The sequence below is a fragment of the Corvus brachyrhynchos genome, unplaced genomic scaffold (assembly GCF_000691975.1).
Source record: "Corvus brachyrhynchos isolate BGI_N302 unplaced genomic scaffold, ASM69197v1 scaffold22, whole genome shotgun sequence".
Taxonomy (NCBI): domain Eukaryota; kingdom Metazoa; phylum Chordata; class Aves; order Passeriformes; family Corvidae; genus Corvus; species Corvus brachyrhynchos.
Genome location: NW_008238355.1, coordinates 5,530,399 through 5,536,833, shown reverse-complemented (window position 1 = coordinate 5,536,833; position 6,435 = coordinate 5,530,399). Strand labels below are relative to the sequence as shown.

Here is a 6,435-nt window from a genome sequence, read left to right as displayed (position 1 = left end):
TGTGTGTTTGTTCTTTCAATTCTGTCAAAGTTCTTTTTCCCCACTTTTTAAGTGAAAAGTCATCTTGAGTTAAAACCACCTCGTATGGTGGTTTGCTCTATACAGAAATGATGCTGTTTGGATTAGGATGCTCCCCACTCTGCCTTGCAGAATAGGGATGTTTGGAATTTGAGAAAAGAGCCCAAGTTCTCGTCTTCACTGTCTTGAGTCCAGTCCTCCTGCCAGCAGTTTGATTTCCATGTAGATCCCATCAGTAACCTCTCCAGGCTGCAGTGAAGCTGCAGATGATTGCAACAGCACCTTTCTCATTGATTAGACAGGGTCATAACAATGGGAAAGCATGACCTGCTCAGTGATTTGGTGCAGTTGGTTTTCCTGAGATTGGAATCTGTGCCTTGGCACTCAGCAGGAGATGGCTTCTCACCTGTCCAACAGCTGTTTTCTCTTCTGAATGCAATGGTTCCCTTGGGATCAGGACTAACAGGGCAGGAACTGGACTATCCAGGCAGCTCTTGCTTTGTGAAGCTTCACCTCCACCCTAAGTGTCCTTTTCAGTTTTGACAGCCTCCTCTGCACCTGCCTTGGTGGACAGCAGCCTGAAGAGACCTTTCAGAGCTCTGTGGAAGATACAGGAGTAAGACACACATGATGAAGCACCCCCTAACAGATGTATCATGTGTTGTTTAGCATGGGCTCAGCCCATTACAAACTTCCAGCCCAATGAGTTTTGTACCTTGCCTTGCTGCACAGCAAGCATGGAGAAGAGGCCTTGTGGCCTCCAAAACAAGATGAGCCAGGAATCCTTTCCAACAGTTTATTTGGCCACTCAGGTTTTTCTGCATGATGGGATGTTCTCCAGTACAGCAAAGGACCCCACACTGGAGAACATTCATTGTATCATGACATTTGTGTTCAGCTCCTTGTCTGCTGTCTACTTTAATCTAAGGTCTCTACATTTTCAGACCCTCCCACCCATTCCTGGCATTTGCAAAGTTGTCTCTCAACAGTAAAAGAACTTCCTTGTCTGGCTGTCAGTTTAGCATTCCTGAGCTTCGACCTGTTTTTCCTGCACTGGTTCAATCTATGCATATTTCCTCTGCACCTCCTTTCTTTTCTTTTCCTTCTGTCCCTTCCTACCACACACACATTTTTCCTCTTGGGATGCTCTGGTCTGTCACTGCCTTGTGTTTTGCCATTCAAGTCTCCCTTCACCAAGTGGGGAATGTTTTCTAAAGGGTCTTACAGACCTTTTGCTTATCACACCACCGTCAAGTGAAAGCTGACATTTTTCATGGCAGTGAAAAAGTATGCCTTGTCTCAAAGCCCAGTTTCAACCAGGTCTTTTCATTCACTAGCATTTTTCCACAGCCTGTGTTTTCCACCCTTGTTCTGAAAACTTTTGCAAGCAGTAATTGCATTTCCTCACTAACAACCTGTGAACTTTGTGTGTCTGTGCCCATCCTTTCTACCATCTCGAAGTTAAATGACACAAACAAAAAATCTTCTTGATCAGCAGTGTTTAGCATGTGTCACCTCTTGACCCTCTGTGGTGAGCCAGATGCTGTGCAGGTCTCACAGTCATGCGCCTGCCAACTGGGTCAGTCTGTTGGCCTATCGGGGAGGAAGTGATCGGGTGGTGCAGCAAGCTGAAGCGTCTGTGCTTTGTTTTTCTTCTTTTTTTTTTATTTTTTTTACTTTGCTTTGCTAAGGTTGGATTTGTGGAAGGAAGCCACTGCTGAGTCCGTGTCATAGGGGGAAGACAGACATGCCGCCTTGGTTCAGCAAAAGTTTATGTGCTCTCAATCTTTCCTGAAGTTTCTATCTTGCAGACCTGGCAATTTCCTGTTTCCTTCTTGCTGGCCCTGATCTTCCTAGAGATAGTGCCAAAGTGAGAAACCACTGTCTTAGGGCCGGAGAACCATTCCACTAACTTGTAAGCACTCAATTCCAGCTGCTGGCTGAACAGATCCTCCTCTCCTGTGGAAGTCCCAGGAATCTGTTACACTGCATGTTATTTGCGAAGAGAGAGGCTGAAAAAAATTTTAACTGGACTGAGCAGCTAGTTTTGGGTATTAAATCACAAAAACAATGTGAAAAATTCTGAGCAGCCCCGTGAAATAGACTGTAAATGCCTCATATAGAGACTTGGTTGTTTTGGAGGTTTTTTCCTCTGGTGTTTGTTCGTTGGTGTTGGTAGTTTTTTCAAACCTTTGGCATGTTCATAGCTACATGAATCCAGTTCCAGGTCTGGAACAATTAAGTATGAAGGACTGTATAAAATACATCTTTTTACACACCTGGTAAAATGGAAATTCTTGTCTCTTCAGAAAGGGGCTAATTTTTGATTGCTCTCAGGTTTTGGCTTCTGTTCTCCTTGAAAGTACACATATAGTTTCTGCTGCCCACAGTTACACTGGAACCAGCAACTTTCCTCATTCAGTGCAGTACAGAAATGCCAAGGTTTTCTGTACTGTAAGTACTTTGCAAGTTGGATTCATCAGGGAAGTCAGAGTGAGTTGAAGAAGCTCAATACTCAGTGGGAAGAAAATGTAGGCGGTTTCATGGAGATACAGAGGAATTAAATGCTACAGCCAAGGTTACACAGAAAATCACCCTACCCTATAGATCAGGGCTGTGCACATTAGCAAGTCAAGAGGGAACTGGACTGTGCTTTCGAAGAAGTGAATGAGCTACAAGTGTTGGAATATGAGTTAGTAAAGCTGGCTTTCAACTGGGAGCAGAAACTCTATCACCCCAAAGCTTGCTTGTGTGCACTCTCTCATCACCTCCTTCTCTCCCTCAGTCCATCCTTCACCCCATGCAGGTCCCTTTCTCTCCATTGGCATGAGCCACAGCTTCACAAAAGGAAAGGTGTCCATCTGCAGTCCCATAAGGTGGCATATTTACCTCAGTAAATGGCCTTGCCATGAGAATGGCAGACCTTCCATTGTGCTGCAGCTGCCACTTTGTCTCCATCGAGTCATAAGCATCTCACTAGCCACCTTGCACGACTTTGAGTGTGTCCTCTGATTTTACAGCAGCTTTGCAGAAACTCAATTCAAAGAGGCATGGATACTATTCTGTTTAGGTTGCAAAGCTCTTCCCTCTTAGTCTGAATTAAGCCTGAGATCCCTTAGGACTCCTCTCAGTGGACTGTCTCATCTGTGCAGGGTCTGGGAGTCTTGGTGCTGTAGCCACTAAACATCAGAGGGTTTTTTGGAAAGCAAGAGACAGAAAGAGAATGCATTTTTCTGTTTCAGACCAGGAAAAAAGGGTCAGAGATTCTCCAGGTAAGAACAGAATTACATGAAGTTTTGTCTGCTTGACATGAAATGAACCTGAGGTAGTTTTACAGCAGTAATTCACCTTTTAGAGAACTGTTTTTGTATAATGGAATAGCGTCTGTTTTTCTTCTTGTTAATGTCTTTAGGCAATTCCTGTTGATGGGAACCGATCTCATTGTTTTTTAGTGCCATGTGAATATTTGCATTACTAGTAGTGACCTTGTTCACACTGCCTGCAGTTGCTTTTTAAAATATGGTGTTTCTGCCTTCAAGGAAGGGAGAGGGGAAAGTAGACTACGCAGTGTTTTCAGGTATTCTCTCGTGTGATATTTTCAAATTGTGATTTACCTGTAATGTGTGTAATTTAGTCCTTGTGGTAAGCTAAGTGTTTGGTATAGGACTCTAGAACAAAACAGCTTTTCTCTCTTGTGCTTGTCTAGCTGAAGAAAACATTATGTAAAAAAAAGGAGATACAAATTTTGACTAGGTGAAGAAGTAACAATGTACAGATACATGTTCTACAGCTGTGTGCTTTACCTCATCACTGCTGGTCATTCCCATTAAACATCTTCCAAGACCACGTCTGCTAGAGATGTATGGAAAGGCCATATTTTGGGGCTAGTTATGGACTGTATGAAATGGACTCTGATGAACACCTGCTCCCAAACACCATATTTCTTCCATTATGTGGCTTTAAGTGAAACCCAAAACCGTAGTTAGTGTTTCTTGTATTTAATTGGCAAAGCAGGCTTACAGTGCATACACTGAATGCTGGCCGTAAGCCATAAAAACTATGCATACTTTGCGAAGAAAAATTAACATCAGAACTAATTCCCTGGAGACTTTTTTCCTCCCCTTAACCCATTACAAAGCTCAGGCAGACAGGGACTATGATGCCAGCAGATCAGTAATGCAGAGAAAATTCTTGTGCAAGATTTATACAACAGTGATGCTCAAAACAAGGGTAAAGATACTCATCACAAATATGTGTGAAGCCTTTGCCTCATGAGATTTCTCTGAGAGCTGCAGATTATTCCCATCTCTAGTAGTCAGTTCAGAGCAATTGCTTCTGTCCAAATCTCACTTACACCAGCTGGGAAATGACTGTTAACTTTGAAACTCCATGGTGTTCCGGTTTTGATTGAGCTTCTGCTTAAAGAAAAATCAAGTAAGCGAGATTATGGAAACAATTACAGATAGCTACAAGTCCACTTGTTACTGTATCTACCTTCATTTTTCAATTTAAAACATTACATTAGCCAGCAGAGTAGCGAAGTGGTGGAGTTCTGTTTTCAAAAGCGTTGCAGACAATATTGTTTTTTTCCCCCTCGCAAATTAATGCACCGGTTTTCTGAGCTTGAAGACATCCTCAGAGTATTTGGCTCACAGCTTGAAGTGTGTCCTTTAACTTTATTAAAGGGTGCATAGGTTATCAGCAGTGATAAGCTTAATATTGAGTTTGCCTGTTGAGACTCAAAAAAGCTTCAAAGCATGCATTACTACACAGACAAAATTTGTTCACCCACATTTGTTACATCCTAGAACTTGGTATGACATAGCCTGTCATGTCAGGCATCTCCTTTAGGATAATAATCCAGACCCCTTTCAAACCAGCAGAGAAGGAAAGGCTCTTCTACAAGACAAATCTCCCCATCCTAAAGGAGGAGAGATCCTCAAGGATGGTGGTCAAGCCTCTGACATCAAACATAGAGGACCCTTCACTGCTGAGCGGATGGCAGTCTGTAGGCCTTAAAACATGACCCCTTTTCCTGCCCCTAGACAAAAATTAAATTTATCCTGGTCTGAGAGGTTATAAATCATGCTTTGAGGGGCCAGGAGAAAGGAATGTGTTAAGAGGAATCTGTACTCCATGTTTGCATTTCATTAACACTTAGAGGCCCCAGTCAAGATCAGGATCTGTGGAGATGTAACACAATGGCTAGATGCAAGTGAGAAGCAGGAGGGAGTTTCAGTTTTGGAAGAGGTCACAAGAGGGTTTTTCCTGGCCTGTTAGAGGAGACCATCCCATACAAGCAAGGCAGCATGCAAGAAAGAGAAAGAAGCCAAGGTGGTGCACTTTCCCAGGTGCTGAGTGCTAAAAATGCATTTACCTGGAAGATAATGGGAAATGCATAAAAATGAAATGTGGCAGGGACTATATCATACTACAGTTCAAAATGTGTAAGTGGTATTTGTTCATAGTCAATCTGCTAAAACCATGTTTTCTTCAGATTCAGTGTGTCCAGGAAATGGTAGAATGTCACACATCGCCTATTATAAGCATGTCCCTTGGGTGCCTTTGTGCTAGAAAAGGCTTCAAATATCAGACAACTTTACTGTAGGTGTTTGCAGCTTTCTAGTCAACTCCAGTGAAATCAGTCAATAGGTAATAGCATTGTTTCACCTCAGGGTACAAACTGTCTTTCAGAAACAAAAATATTGGGATTTTTTGATCACAATAACAAAATTACCAACTTCTGTGTCTCTAGAGATAAACAAATATCATGCAAGAATTTCCACCACTTTTTACAGTTTGCAGGTGATCACTTCAGTTAGTTTTAGCCATTTAAAGTCTTTGGGCATATTGTCAAGAGTTTAAGCTTCACCTGCAGTCAGTGTGGGCAGACAGTCACCACCAAAGGGGCTTATCCCACTCATTGGGGGCATAAGTTGAGTTGCTTCTGTGAGCAGTGAAAAGCATATCCTTGACAGAAACTGCCTTGGCAAGTCCTAAGACTGTGATTATTTATCCTTCCCTGGCAGCCTCCCTGAAGGTTGCTAACTAAACAGGGCTCCTGCTTTCTCTAGGTATTCCCTAAATGCAGCAGGGAGTAAGCTAAGAAACACTGTCATCAGGCTGATAACTTCCATTTTATAGGAATTTGGACACCTAATGGTGTCTAGCAGCATTGGTGGCCCCAAACCTTATGCTCATCTCATGCAGATGAGCCCAGCTGCAGGAGGTGCTAGGCTGGCCTCTGGATCAAAGATTCCTGTGGATACAATGGTGGCAATTGTACATGCACAGGAAGGAGCAAAACCTCCAACCTCCCCATTCTCTTCCTCCTACATCGTCAAACCAGGGTAGCCACAGCTCTCGTTTGAGCAAGGAAAGAGACACTCAGCATTCAGCCATTCACCCTCTCCTCGG

At 43.1% G+C, this 6,435-nt stretch overlaps 1 protein-coding gene across 5 annotated transcripts in view; it reads left to right on the top strand.

Annotated features, from left to right (window-relative positions):
• The window catches only part of NRG1 (neuregulin 1), a 45,465-nt gene that overhangs the window by 2,840 nt on the left and 36,190 nt on the right, over positions 1 to 6,435 (top strand). For 4 of the 5 annotated variants that reach the window (XM_017735412.1, XM_017735409.1, XM_017735408.1 and 1 more), the window contains exon 2: positions 214 to 220. The exons of the other annotated variant lie outside the window; for it this stretch is intronic. The gene's annotated coding sequence lies outside the window, so the exon portion shown is untranslated. The remainder of the gene's footprint in view (positions 1 to 213; positions 221 to 6,435) is intronic. 5 annotated transcript variants of the gene reach the window in all.